The following is a 15,784-nucleotide window of genomic DNA, read 5'->3' on the forward strand; positions in this document are numbered from 1 at the left end:
TCTCGTTGGCTGCTATGAAGTGTGCAATCTTGGTGAAACGATCCACGACTACCCAAATCATGTCGTGTCCGCTCTTCGTCCTGGGTAGTTTAGTCACAAAATCCATGGTGATGTCTTCCCATTTACCCATGGGTACAGGTAAAGGTTCTAAACTCCCATACGGTTTTTGATGTTGTGCCTTAACTCTCGCACACGTCACACACTCGGCCACATACTTTGCAACATCGAGCTTCATCGTCGGGCACCAGTAGTAGGGTTTTAGGTCCCTATACATTTTAGTGCTACCGGGATGAATCGAGTACATGGTCTTGTGTGCTTCTTCCATCAAAAGATCTCTTATTCATCCCGTCTTAGGTACCCAAATTCGATCTTGGAATACCTTCAGTCCTCGACTGTTTGTACCAAACACTAACGTTCTTCCCAAACGTTCTTCCTTTCGGTCATTTTTCTCTAAAGCTTCTTCTTGAGCTTTCCTGATACTTTCCACAATCGTCGAGACGACTTCAATTCTTAACGCTCTTGGCCTTTTCCTTTCAAGATTGACTTTCCGACTGAGAGCATCAGCAACAATATTTGCTTTACCTGGGTGGTAAAGTATCTCACAGTCGTAGTCCTTGAGAAGTTCTAGCCAGCGTCGTTGTCTCATGTTCAACTCCTTCTGATTAAAGAGGTACTGGAGACTCTTATGATCAGTGAAGAGCTTGCACTTCGTGCCGTAGAGGTAATGCCTCCATATCTTTAAGGCAAATACTATCGCTGCCAACTCCAGATCATGAGTGGGGTAGTTCTTTTCGTGCTCTTTCAATTGTCGAGATGTGTATGCTATCACCTTTTCTCTTTGGGTCAGAACACAACCCAACCCGACTCCAGATGCATCACTATAAACCGCAAAGTCTTCAACTCCATTGGGTAGAGAAAGTATCGGTGCTTCACATAACTTCTTCTTTAGCTTCTCGAATGCCTCATCGTGCTTCTCACTCTACGTATACATAGCTCCTTTATGGGTTAACGCTGTTAATGGAGCAGCTATCGAAGAAAAACCTTGGATAAATCGTCGATAATATCCGGCTAATCCTAGACAGCTTCGAATCTCCGTGGGACTCTTTGGATGTTCCCACTTCATTACAGCCTCGATCTTTGCGGGGTCAACCATTATTCCCTCCTGGTTAACAACATGACCTAAGAATTGGACTTCCCGTATCCAAAAGTCGCATTTGGAGAACTTTGCAAAAAGCTTCTCCTTCTTCAACACTTCTAATACTTCCCGTAGATGCCTGCCATGCTCCTCTTGGCTTTTCGAGTAGATGAGAATGTCGTCGATGAACACTATCACGGATTTATCGAGGAATGGTTTACAAACCCTATTCATCAAATCTATGAATGCTGCGGGAGCATTGGTTAGTCCGAATGACATAACCAAGAACTCGTAGTGTCCATATCTAGTTCTGAATGCAGTCTTCTCAATATCCTGCTCTCTCACCTTCAGCTGATGATATCCTGACCTAAGATCGATCTTTGAGAAGTAGCTCGAACCTTGCAGCTGATCGAATAGGTCATCAATCCTCGGCAATGGATACTTGTTCTTCACCGTTGCCTTATTCAGCTCTCGATAGTCTATACACATTCTCATACTTCCGTCCTTCTTCTTTACGAATAACACCTGAGCTCCCCAGGGTGATGAACTAGGTCGAATAAAACCGTTGTCCAACAGCTCCTGAAGTTGCGTCATGAGCTCCTTCATCTCCGTCGGTGCTAATCGGTAAGGTGTTTTTGCTATCGGTGTCGTTCCTGGTAACAAGTCTATACGAAACTCCACTTGTCTATCAGGTGGTAATCCGGGAAGATCTTCGGGAAAGACTTCCGGATAATCACACACAACCGGTATATTCTGCACCTCTTTCTTCTCCTTCTTGGCATCAATTACGAATGTCAAGTATGATGTACATCCCTTTGACAAACATTTCCTGGCTTTCATCAGGGAGATGATTCCAGAATTCACTCTGCGTTTGTCCCCGTATACCATAAATGATTCTTTTCCGGGTGGGTTTACCCTTACTATCTTCTTTCGGCATTGAATCTCAGCATCGTTGGCGCTAAGCCAATCCATACCCAAAACGATGTCGAAACCGTTTAACTCTATGGGTAATAGCTCTTCGTGGAATTCGTTTTCGTTTAGGTCAATGACGATGTTCCTAATACGATTACTAACAGGTACGAATTTGCCACTGACAACTTCTACAATCAGGGCATTATCTAGTTTTTCTACAGGCAATGCTAATTTCCCACCAAATTTATGCGACACAAAGGAGTAGTTGGCTCCGGAATCAAATAGTATATTTGCAGGCAAACCATTTACAAGAAAGGTACCTGAAGTGACGTCTGCTGCCTCCTTTGCAGCCTCGAGCGTCATCTGGAAGGCTCTCGCCTTCGACTTCGGTGGTATGTTGGGTCTTCCTGCCTCCTTCTTCTTCGGGCAGTCCTTCAAAATGTGCCCTTCTTCATTACACCCATAACAGGCCTTCTGGTTGAGGGTGCATTCATTGGCATAGTGCCCAGGCTTTCCACATTTGTAACAAGTGACCCCTCCGTCACACTTCCCAGAGTGCTTTTTCTTGCACTTGTCACACCACTTCGCTTCTGATCCTCCTCCCCTCGAACCAGACTTCGAGAATCTACTCTTCTTGTTGGACTTCGAGGATCCATCGAACTTCCGTTTCTCACCAACCTCAGCCCTCTCCAGACCTCTTTCCTTTTGTTGGGTCTCCACGTTCTTAGCTGCTCGAACAGCTGATTTCATAGTGGTTGCCATCTTGACTGTTGGGCCAAAGTCAGCCGGCAGTCCGTTTGCGAATTTCTCAATTTTGGAAAGTTCGGTTGGCACTAGGTATGGAAACAACTTCATCTTTTCCGTAAATGCAGCAGCATAGTCAACGATGCTCATTCTCCCCTTCTTCAAATTTTGGAACTCATTATTCAGATCAATCAGGTCAATCTCTGAACAGTACTGCGGCTTCAGTTGTTCCAAGAACTCATCCCATGACATTGTCAGAGCTTCTCCCCATGGCATTGAGTCAGCTAGTAGCTTCCACCAGCTTAGTACTCCAGGTTTCAACAAAGGAACCGTGAGAGCGGTCTTCTGCCTATTGCTACACTCGCAACTCTCAAACATCGTCTCCATTTCAGAGATCCAGTTCAGGACTTCCATCGGTGTCGGGCTTCCAGATAGACTCGGTGGCTTGGATGCCATGAAATCCTTGTATTTGCATCCACGTCCGTCATTTCCTCCATCCTGGTGGTTTTGCCTAACTATCGGTGGGTTGGCTTGACCAACAGTCCCACTATAGTTTCCCTCCTCAGTCTGCCCTTCGTTCAACTCGGGCTGTTCGATCTGAATAGTCTCTTCCTCTCGATTTTGCTGGAGCAAACGTCTGGTTTCCTCCATTTGACGATCCAACATAGCCTGGATCACCGCTTGCACTCCGGCCATCGTGACTGGTTCAGGTGCAACTTCTTCTACAACAGGTATTTGCTGAACCACTGGGGGTTGGTTCCTATCTCCATTTGCGTTTACGTTTCCGCTACGGGTCCTTGCCATCTTGATTTATACACCAAATAAGGTGAATTTAGATCTTTATTTAGGATAGACGTTTAAATCGTCCTTATCACTCCGAAACGTTTACATGCTAGTTCTAATATCGTAGTCGTACGTTTAGAATCCTAAACACATAAGGTTTCCAGATCCGGTCGGCAACAGACCATAGATCCGAATAATTAACAGCATATCATGCACAAAGCATTTAGCACATAAAAGCATTTTAGGCACAATTCCTAAAATAAGCTAGTGCTCACACCTCACAATCATCACTTAGCATTCTAAGTTTAAGTCTAGAAATCCTACAAATTCCTAGTTCGCTTAAACTAATGCTCTGACACCAACTGTGACATCCCCAAAATCACAGCCAGAAAAGACCGGTTTGTTTATGTTTTGTTTAAAAATCAGAGTTACATTTTAAATGAAAGTGTTGCGGAATTTGTCCCAAAACAAAAATATGATAAAGATTTATCAAAAGCATTTCCATAGAAATGTATTTCATTAAAAGACTCAGGATGTCATGTTCGTACAAATCAAAAGCATAAACAATACAATATAAGCCTTACTACATTATTTCATATCTACAGGCCTATATCCGTAATCCCTCGTCCAAAACATCACACCTATGCTCATGCGCCACTACCTGTAATACATAAAACTGAGTGGGTCAGGCTTGGGAGTCTGGTGAGCACATAGGGTTTTCAACCCACAATAAATAAGTTTATTAATTTCATCAATCAACAATAACCCGATTACCCGTTCCCGTTATCCTCACTTTACGTCCCTAAACACCTATCATAAGGGACCTAGCCTAAGGATCATCATCGGGACGGACACTACCGCTAAGGGGATTCCTCGGCAATAAATTTCCTAAAGGCAACCATGTGGGGGATGGAGTACACCGGTGAACACATCGTTCACAAACACCTACAGGTTGCGAGCCTGCTAGTGTTACACTGGACTGTCTAGAAGAGTCTGTGGTCGTCATCCATACGCCGCTAGATGACAGAAACAACAACATCAACATCGAGGCCTCTCATCATTTTATCACACATCACCTATTACATCTACCCATGTTTTACCCCAACATTTTCGTAGATATAAAATACATATACAGTTTAAATCATTGAAAACATGTATAACAACGTTCATCCAGCATAGATAGCAAGTAATCAGATAATATGCACACATAGCACGTAATTTATAAAATACTTCATATCTATGTGTAAGCTGAAAGTAACTATGCACTCACTTGAAAGGTGGTGACTCAGCACTTGGACAGCGCTTCGATACTCTCAAAACGATATTCCTTCGATAAAACCTAGTACCAATACCACTAGGGTTTAGTCTAACGATAACCGCGATTAATTAATAGTCTAGCTATTATTATTATTATATAAGCGTTAAACGATACTTATATAACCCATAATAATAGCCCAAGTACTTATTATAAGGTCCTAATAACATTACTATATTAAAACGTAAGCTAAACTAAAGATAGGTTAGGCGTAGCTCACTTACAGCGGGTTTCTCGAAAACCGGGCTTCGTTGGAGCAGCGTTCCCGAGCCGAAAGGCTCTTTTCTCGGGACTCCGGGAGCCTCGGGGCTTCTTTCAGGTGCTAGGGGGTTTACCTAGGCTTTAGGGGGCTTAAGGAGGCTTAGAGAGAGAGTGTAGAGAGAGAAAGAAGTGGGGAAAGGTGTGAGAAATGAGAGAACCCGACACTTCTATTTATAGGGTGAAATCCTGACGGACTCGCCGAGTCGGTTCACTGACTCGCCGAGTCAGTGCCACGTGTCATCATCTGATGGCTTTCCTTGGGGAGAAAGCCTTGGCCCATATTCAGTCACGCCACCCCTTTTGCAGCAGCACTCTGTCAACTTCTAAACCCCGTAACTTTCGCCTACAAGCTCCATTTTCGACGTTCTTTTTTTCCACGGGTAGGTAAAAACAAGATCTACAACTTTCATTTAGACTCCGTCGGCTAATTCTCGACCGATCTCAAATTTAACAGTAAGAGGCGTTTAGACTGTTAAATGACCGCGAAGAATTCATAACTCCTTCATACGAACTCCGTTTTCGTCCATATTTTTACCGTTGAGTTCCTATTAATGAGATCTTCAACTCTCATTTAGGTCGCGTAAGCCAAAAACCGCTCGAACAAAAATTCGAGTTTCGGGCCGTGCACTGCTAAGCCGAATCTTAGAAAAACCATAACTTCCTCATACGAAGTCAGATTTGGGCGTTCTTTTTATCGACAATCTTAGTTTAACATATTCTACAACTTTCGTTTAGATTTCTAAGGATAAATCTCACTCTATCGTAAATTCACTATTTACGCTTCCCGGTGCCGTGCCGGTTTTGCCGTAAAACTTCGACGGGTCATAACTTCTTCGTTATAACTCGGATTTCGGCGTTCTTTATATGTACGGAAACCTTGAGACATAGTCTACAACTTTATGTAGAGATATCGGGCTTATCTCACACTTTAATTTTGACGCTTATTTTTATTCTTTATTTATAATTAAATTGTAAGCACATAAATACACATAATTCACATAATACTCAAATATTTCATCTTTATTACTTCAAAAAGAGTTAAAATAGTTGACGTAGACTATTACATTGACAAATATGCTTAGCCCTGGAACCCGGGCGTTACAGTGTCTAAGTCCATAACTATATTTGGTATGTACTTGACCCGACCCGGCATGGTCCATTTGGGTTGCACTTCACCCGAACAATTTATGGATAGTCTTTTGAGAATAGTACAAGTTATGATTTATTAATATATTATAAGTTCTAATATATTAATAAGATCATATTATTTAATTAGTATTGATCTATAATTAATCTAGGATTAATTTAGAGATCAAAGATATTACTAATTAAATATGGGCTTCCATATTTATATAGTGTGGGCTAATGCTCATTTGGAATGGGCTAGGCTTGCATGGAAAGTCCATGGATATTCCATGGAGCTTTAACCCATGGATCTCATGGAATTGAAGAGACATGGGTATTAGGTTTTACATGGATGTAACCCTAATCCACCACACTATATAAAGAAGGCTTTGGTTCTTGAAATCAAGCTAGTGGATACTAGTTGAGGAGAGTAAAGCAATAGGGCCGATTTCAAGATAGTAGTGACTATTCTCTCAAAGTTCCAAGTTTGTGGTGATTTGTGACTTCCATTTGAGGCATCCACACTATTGGTGCTAGGCTCTAAAACTCCAAGCAATCAACTACTACTACAAGGTAAGTATTTCTACTAGCTTTATTTGATTCATGCTCCCCATGCCATGCTAGTTAGGATATGAACCTTGAAAAAATAATTATTTGCATGTATCTTAGACAAACATAGATCCAAGGTTTATTAGGGTTGCATGTACACTTAGGAAGTGTTAGAATGCTCAAAACCCATCACTGTACGGAACTCTTGAGAAATATTCTACAACTTGGTTAAGATTATTTATTCGAAATAATAATTTGTAGAAAAGTCGTTTTCGACCCCTATTATCTGTCAATTGACTAGCTCGGATCTACGGGCGTTACAATTATCTCCCCCTTAGGATGATTATGTCCTGGAATCATCAACGAAATAAGGAAGTATAATGACTCCAAACATTATCTCTTCATCCTAGGTAATAATCGTAACTTTCTTGTTTCTTCGAATGAGTATCTAACTCTTGGACTCCTTGACTATAGGCGGTGCTCGATCTTGCACTTGCTCCCTATCTCACGTTAGACTCCAGATTATGACCTTCAAGTCACAATCTCGATCCTCACTGGATACGAACTTAAGATAAGTTCTTTTATTACTACAATGGAAAGATGTGTCATATTCTAATGACCTATTATCGTATGTTGCAACGCTTAGACTCAGGTCTCTTAGAGTCTTCCAGAACATATTATACCTTCCTTCATGTTCTAATGTGATATAATCACATCTTAAAAGGTAGCATTTCTAGCTACAACCAACTATCACGATACCTCTAATGATCGCTTTGATTATCTTTTATTTCAATCTTCTAGCTTAAGTTATCGAACTTGGTTCTCTGAACCATGTATCATACTCATCGTATTCGGACTCAATTTGATATGACCACTAGGGTCAGAATAACAACAATCTTCTTAGTCATTACCGAAACGATGGTAACGATATGCTTGAATAAAACGGACTCATGTATTGGCTTCTTGGTAACCTTGTGAGTTTCCCTGATCCAAGCGTGAGTCCTGTGCTTCCGATAGTGTATGCATCTACTACCTTTCACACCTACTTATACTCGTCCCAAGTATTGTCTCGCAGTCCCCAAGTCACCATACAGGAAAATCACATAACAGTTTAACACATCAGATAACAAAACAAATGTTTTATTATTTCTTGAAACGATTACATAGGTGTTCAAGTTCACCATAGACTATGCCTCTAATAGGCTACATCATACGATACTATGGCTACCTCATAACTGGATCTTCGGATATGAAGTCCTCGTCCTTGATTCCTCGCATGGTTTTCTGCTTCGTCGAGGATCATGTGGAATGCCCTTGGCCTTGGTGGCATGTTTGGTCTTGTTGCCTTGTTTTTCTTTGGGCAGTCCCTAGAAATACGCCCTTCTTTGTTATATCCATAGCACACCTTCTTGTTGGACACACACTTGCTGGCGTAATGCCCTGTCTTTCCACGTTTGTAGCAAGTCACCTCCTCGCTACATTTCCCAAAGTGCTTCTTTTTACACTTTTCGCACCAATTGGTTTCACCTCCTCCTCCTTCGTCAATCTTTGAGAATTTCCTTTCTTTATTGGATTTTGAAGATCCTTCATGCTTCCTTTTCTCGCCAACTTCAGCTCTCTTCAGACCCTTTTCCCTAATCTGGGTCTCAACATTCCAGGCTACCCACATATATTATGCCGAATTTGTAGTATTATATATTCAACGTTGTAATAGGTAATCGTAAGACACATTATCGCCAAACCGCTAGTTGTTCCTAATCTAATGAGACATAAGGAGTAAGACAACTAGTTGGTATAACATATTGTGTGCTCAAAATTATTTGTTGCAAGTTAATCAACCTTAATTATGTCTAGGTAATTAAATTGAAATTTAAGGGTAGAAAAAACATGTATGTCCAACCATCTAAACAACCGAACCGGAAGTATCCTGTTTTTTTTTCTCTTTGATAGTAGTTTGTTTTAGTAGTTCTTGCATTACCAAGTTTTTAGCTTTTTCATCAACTTTTAGTTTAAATAATTTCGTGACGATTGCTAGTAGTTTTTCATTAACTATTTTAACACAAAGTTTGACCACAACCTCCTCGTGGATTCGACCCTTACTTACCCTAGATATCTAGTGTGTGTGAGGTTTATTTTTGACCGAGACAACGACCTCGATCACTGCCAATCAGGATCATGTATTACAGCTGACCGGGGGAGGGGAGAAGATGGGCATGGCCGATGATGACCAGTATAAGGTGTAGGCCTGCAAAAGATTAGTTTAAACATTTTTTGTTTTTGTTAATGATGTAAAACAATTAACCTTTTAGTTGGGTTGATATGCAACCCCTTTTTGAATGACATGGTAGCATTTTCCTTTTATATTTTTTCTCCTGTTTTTTTTTTTTTTTTTTTTTTTGCATGACTGTTACAATATAGGATCCTTAAATAGTTAGGATTCTGGAAAGCTTGGTTCCTGCGAATAGCCGTGAAACATAATTTCCTTAGTAGTTCATTTATGGAATATTTGAATTTTGGTAATTAAATGATTTTAGCTTAGGACCCTGGAAAATTCAGGATCCTTAAACTTTATCTAAAGTTGTTTGAGAATTAGGGTAGCTGGAACCTGATTATCTCCAAATTTTTTCTTAAGCTTTGTAAGTATTGAAATTTGTTGAGGATAAATCTCAACTTGGAAGAGAACTTCAGTTCACTATTGATAATGAGGTTCTTTACCGATGAAGGTTGATGAGGATCCTTAAGGGCAAGGATACTTGCTCACATAGACCCTTAAGGATGAGGATCTTAGATCATACATGGGAAATCTCTCATTAGGATAACCTGTTTAGGTTATAGACTTTGCCAAAATTCTTGTGTAACATCATGGGTTCAATGGATAACATGTTAATGTTATATACTGGGGAGGATCCCGACTAGCGATATAATTCATGGGAAAGATCCTTACATATGATAACATGAAAATGTTATGATTCGAGTGTATTATATGGGGCAAATTTCCCAGTGTGATAACATGAAGACTTAAGATCCTAATTTTGGATAACATGAGAATATTATAAACCTTAAATATCTCAACTTATGTTCAAAGATAAGAGGGTTGCCAAGCAACTAAATCGTGAAATTATCCCCTTATCTGTATCCCATAGTTATATATCATGCGTCCAAGCGAGGTGTATCAACCTTAGTTCGTGTGAAAGAGGTAATTAGCTATTTAAACCTTAGAGGGGATTAAGTACCCTTAAGCGTAAAAGAGATGTTTAGTCTCTAACTCGTGTATATGATAGTTTAAAGATTACATTGTTAAGTATAATGGGGTTTATCAAGTATTAAGACGTCGAGATATTAATGTGCCAAGATCCATATGTTAAAGGGGCTGTTGACCACACTGAGCACGACCTGTGTCATTTTGTTCTATTTTGACACGGGGCGTGCTAACCCAAGTGAACATTGTACTTTATGTTGGATTAATGTCTAAGTCCATAACTATAATTGGTAAGACTTGACCCGACCCGGCATGGTCCATTTGGGTTGCAAACCTTCATGCACTTAGATAGACTATAATGAGAGAAATAAGACACTTATGGTTATTAATATATTATAAGTTCTAGTATATTAATAATAAGAATAATAAGATTGTTTAATTAGTATTGATCAAGAATTAATCTAGGATTAATTAAGTGACCAAAAGAAGACTAATTAAATATATGGGTTGATTGTGTAAATCATCCATACTTATATAGTGGGCTAATGCTCCATGGATAATCAAGTTGGGCTAAAACCCATAGGATGGTCCATGGGTGCTCCATGGTGTATTTGAACCCATGGATCCAAGGAAATGGAAAGTCATGACAATTAAGGATTTACCCTAATTGTAACACTATATAATGATCTTATTCTTGACAAAAATCGGCCACTAGGATTATTCTAGAGAGGGCTAGCCGATTTCATGAAGTGTAGAACTCTCTCAAGTTATTCTAAGTGTTTTGATAACTGTGATTCCATTTGAGGCTTCCACACTATTGGGGCTAGGCACTCAAGCTTCATGAAGACTTTCTACATCAAAGAGGTATGTATTCTATCTTGTAATATTCATGTTTTGTATGATAGATTAGGATGATACCTTGGATATTCTTATTTGCATGTATAATAGAGAAAACATAGATCCAAGGTATTTAGGGTTGCATGTACACTTAGGAGTGTTAGAATGCTCAAAACCCAACAGTGGTATCAGAGCCTAGGCATGTTTTCTTGTTATACTTGCAAATGGAGTTGAAAAATCGAGTTGTGATGCTGTCAGCCCAGCAGACTCGCCGAGTCCATGAAGGGACTCGACGAGTCCAAGGCAAAATTCATCCAACTCGCCGAGTTATGTTCATGCACTCGACGAGTTGGACCCCAGACAGCATATTTTCGAGGTTTTTGGCTAGAAATGGACTAGGAACATTACCCTACGTTGTTTTTGAACTTATAAACTTGTTTTTAATGTGGTAATGTTCATGCTAATCCATTTTCAAAGATAATTGTCAATAGATTCATGTTTTGTATTAGTTTAAGGTTTAGACTAATTACATGAAGAAGTTTGATATGAATTATCTTGTTCTTATGAGTTGCTTAGATTAATAGAAAAGTTAATTGAAATAGTTGTTTTCAATCCATTTTAATCTAAGAGTTGAGTACAAAATGTGTTTGTGTAACTTGTCCTCAAGTTACATGAAGAGTCACATTAAAGACTCATAAAACTCATAAAAGTTGGTAATGGTTACAAAATGAAGAGTCTTGTGTCATTGAATTTTTTTTTTTTTTATGACTCCATAACTTGTCCTCAAGTTATGGAAATTCAAGAGTCACTTCATTAATAAATAAATAAATAAATAAAGTGTAACCTTAATTAATTCCATAAGTTATAAAAATAAAGAAAAGATTAATTCTTTTATTAGTTTAAAGTCTTCCATAAGTTATGGAACTTGAAGAGTTTTTTGGATTAAAACTACTTTAAACACATAAGTTATGGAATTAATTAGTTTTGAATAGTTTCAAAACTTGCCCTCAAGTTTTGGAATTTGAAAAGTTTTCACTTATGAATACTTTAATTCCAAGTTAGCCCTTAGAATTTAAAAAAAAAAATTAAAATTCAACACTTATACTATTTATAACATTAATGGTTAATTATTATATATATGTATAAGAACAAGTCGTTTTACCGTTAGTAGGCCTCATTCACGAAGCCGGTCTATAAGGTGGGTATAAGGTTGTTGCCTATAAAATGGCGACTTAATGGGTGTCTACTCTCACCCACCGCTTGCTTGACTGGTGGAGGGTCGTTAGCCGAACGGGTAGGACAATGACTTTAAATTCTCCCTTCATTAAAAGTATTAATGATAAATACTAAAGTAACTAAAATCTTAATAATTCCCAATCTTAGTTACCTTAGGAAAAATGTGAATTTGGTGCTAACCCATGGAATTCACACTTTGTACCTTACCAAGTCGTTGGTGGAGCGTGTGTGGTTAACCGGCACACTAACTTGGACTAGTAAGGACCACGAAGGGTGACTTAATGTTTGTCATAGATCAATGGAGCGTGTGTGGTTAACCGGCACATTGATTAGATGATAATATTAAGGATACCAAGTGAATTGGTATGGTTATTCACACCTTGTTTTGTGATCCTCGGCATCCCAGTCACAAAATTTGAGAGGGCACACTCGAGATTGAAACATGCCATTGAAAAGTTCAATGAATCTCAAAAGATCTAGGAATTTCAAATCCAATTAAAACCTAATAAATTATTTCGTTTTTCATGGTGGAAATTGGTGAATCGTCATTCGCCTACCTTCAAATATTTTATAGCTTGGATTACGGCATCCCTCTTCTAAGTTATAAAATAGGTTGTTGGGTCCTAGCCTTAATATTTCATATTGGGTGTCATATTAAGGACTTTAAATCAACTATCTTGAATATCTCCCAAAACATGTCTGGTTTAGACATTTATGATCTTCCCAAATCTCTTGAAGATGATGTTCCTCAACATCATGCTTCACTTCCTTTATCTCCTCCAATTATTCTCCCTCACCCACAAGTTCTTGAAAAGTTTAAAGTCACTCAAGCCCTATTGGCAAGTTAAGGTCTTGGTGTGGTCACATCTTGGAGATGTAGTCACATATTGACAAGACGGGAGAGTTGGGTGTCAAAGTCTCGTGAAAGTTGGATGTTCAATCACTTTCTTAGTAACATAGCGGGTCACTTTGGGACTACTATGAGACAGACTATGACACGAGCCTTAATGATCTTATCTATTTGTTTTGTGCTGTGGAATCAGCAATGATTTGGAACACTAGTAAAGCAAATTTTGTTAGAAGATCAACTTCCCAAACCTTAAATGGACATTGGCAATGGTAGCATTGGATATCTAGAAAAGCATTTCTCTTCCCAATGGAAAGGGATCGGCCATAGTCAACTCGGTTGACCAAATGGTAAAGAGAAAGGCTAAGTCTGAAATAGTCTCATGTGCCATTATCAAAGGGTCTCCATATGTTTATATTGCCAAAGAAAGGGGCATTGGTTGCGAAGCTGCCCTATTTACCTGAAAGGTCATAAGGTTGATCAAGTCAAGAGGTTTGACTCTACTTCGGGTAAAATACACTGTATAACTCTGTTAAGTTCCTATTTGGAGATTCTTATTACATAATGTGAATGGGTCACATGTTGATGTCTTTTAAGAATCAAAGAAAAGATAGGAAGCTTAAAGTAAGTATATGTTGATTCTGATTGCGAAGATGGGTTTCGATCGCATGGTTCGGTAATCAGAATTTTGAGCTGTTGCTTAAGAGTTATAATATATTGCTTGTGAATAGATAACAACAAGGTTTTCATGTGGATTGTAAGGATAAGTTTTTCCGCAAAGTTTTAAAATAAAAGAAAAAAAGGTTTTAATTTTATTTATTTTAAAAATATCCTTACAATGGCATCGGTGGAAAATTGTTGCTTATATGTTTCCAGTAATAGCAATATTGGAAAGTGGATTTGATTCTTTCATCTGTGGTAGTGTCTGAATTTACCAAATGAAGAAAGTTTTTCATCACCCAAGTTTCAATTGGACAGAAACTTGGAATCATACAAGTTGTATTGTATGATGAATGAGAATTTTCATCTTTGAAAAATTAAGACTAATTCTTTGATCACATGTATATGTGAGTCAATTGAAGGACTAAGGAATTAGGTACACTGGGTGTGCGCTGGTCAAGGTCCACCACAAAGATTGATTTGTCATGATTTACTAAAGATTAGTGAATATGATTATACTTATAAGGTTAAGTATAATTTTGTAACATTGGAAAACGAATAAGAAGAATCAAATTAGGCAGAAAGAAAAAAAAAAGTTTCTCAAATCTGAAAGGACGGGAGAGTACTTTAGTATCAGCTTTGTGATCATCTTAATGATTAAGAAACCATATCAAAATTTGTTCTCTAAGAAAGTCTTAGTGCATTCTTATGACTAAGAAGAAGGGATCTTGAAATTGTTGAAATGGTTAAATCAAGAAGATGAATCATACTTCGTTCCAATACAAGTCTTGGAGTCATACTCCAAGATTGTAATTTGAGTGACATGTCTTAAAGAAGGTTTAAAACACTTATCAAATGTAAGAGTAAAATGTTTTCTACTCTTGTACATTTGAGATTGGTAAGTTGTGATGTCTTGGATGAGACAAAGACCAACTAAGACCAATTGTGTGAAGTGTTAGTCTTGATAAGAATCCGCACTATCCCTTGAATATTTGTTTTATCAAGGAATGGTTCTTGACTAGGAAAACTTATATGTCAAGGGGACAGTGGGAGCCTTGAAGATCCTGAAAGAGTTTCAAGATTTAATCAAGAGTAAAACCTGTAATTTATCACTAGCACACGACTTAAGGTTTTCAACCTATCGTGTTGACATAATTCTTATTTCTGTACCTACTTCAAATAAGTTGAATTTACATGTGAGTTATCAGAGTTCAACTTGGAAGCATTGGTGGGCCTTGTGTTACCAAGGTGACAAGAAACTAAGATTGAATAAGTTTAATCCATGTAGGGCTGAATTTGTCACTAACCTTATCTTGTGATTATGGTTTTGACAAATTCGCATGGATAGGAACTCATACACTATTAAATCTAAGTGTCATAAGGTTTCTCTCCGATTCATGAAAATGATGGTGAGGAAATGCTTTCACTAAATAGATTTTAAGTAGATATCAATTGTGTCATTTGCATTTTCAAAAGTCATTAGTGGAGCGCGTGTGGTTAACCGGCACACTAACATGGACTTGTGAGAAATGGCAAATGCCTAAGCAATTGAGACTATGATTACGGCATCCCTTTTCATAGTTCTGAAAATTGTTTAGACACACATGTGAGCTATCTAAGAAAGGGTGTATGAATCTAAATTTCAGAAGTCCAACAGATTTCTGGAAATGTGTCAGAGCTAGTGGGAGCATAAGTGTTATGCTGATAATCATCATGTTAATGGGAGCATGACTATTATGATTAGTATTGCAAGCTAGCAATGTTAATTATAGAAAACAAAGTTTCAATCCGTGAAGTTGCAGGGGTTGAAAAGTTGTTTTGCTATAATTAAGGGAGAGGAAATTATACTTCATGTCAATTCTAAAGCTTAGATTGAGATTTTAATCATCTTTAGTCAAGAATATATGTGAATGTTGTGTTGGAATGGTTCAACTTGAAGAAATTCTATATATATTGCATTTTCAAAATTCGATTATGATTACGGCATCCCTCTTCATAGTTAAATTTTGAAAACATGGCAAATAAAAATATTGTAGCAAAAGACTGGTCTAGTGTCATGTCTTTATGTCAAACATCATGAATAGTATCCCATATGCTTCGGATATAGGATCGATTTCATGTGCTATAATATTCATCCTTTCTAAATTTTCCAAATGCTTAAGGCATTTAGAAGGGAAAAGT

The sequence above is a fragment of the Lactuca serriola genome, chromosome 3 (genome assembly GCF_051521515.1).
Source record: "Lactuca serriola cultivar US96UC23 chromosome 3, Lser_US96UC23_V15, whole genome shotgun sequence".
Classification (NCBI taxonomy): Eukaryota; Viridiplantae; Streptophyta; class Magnoliopsida; order Asterales; family Asteraceae; genus Lactuca; species Lactuca serriola.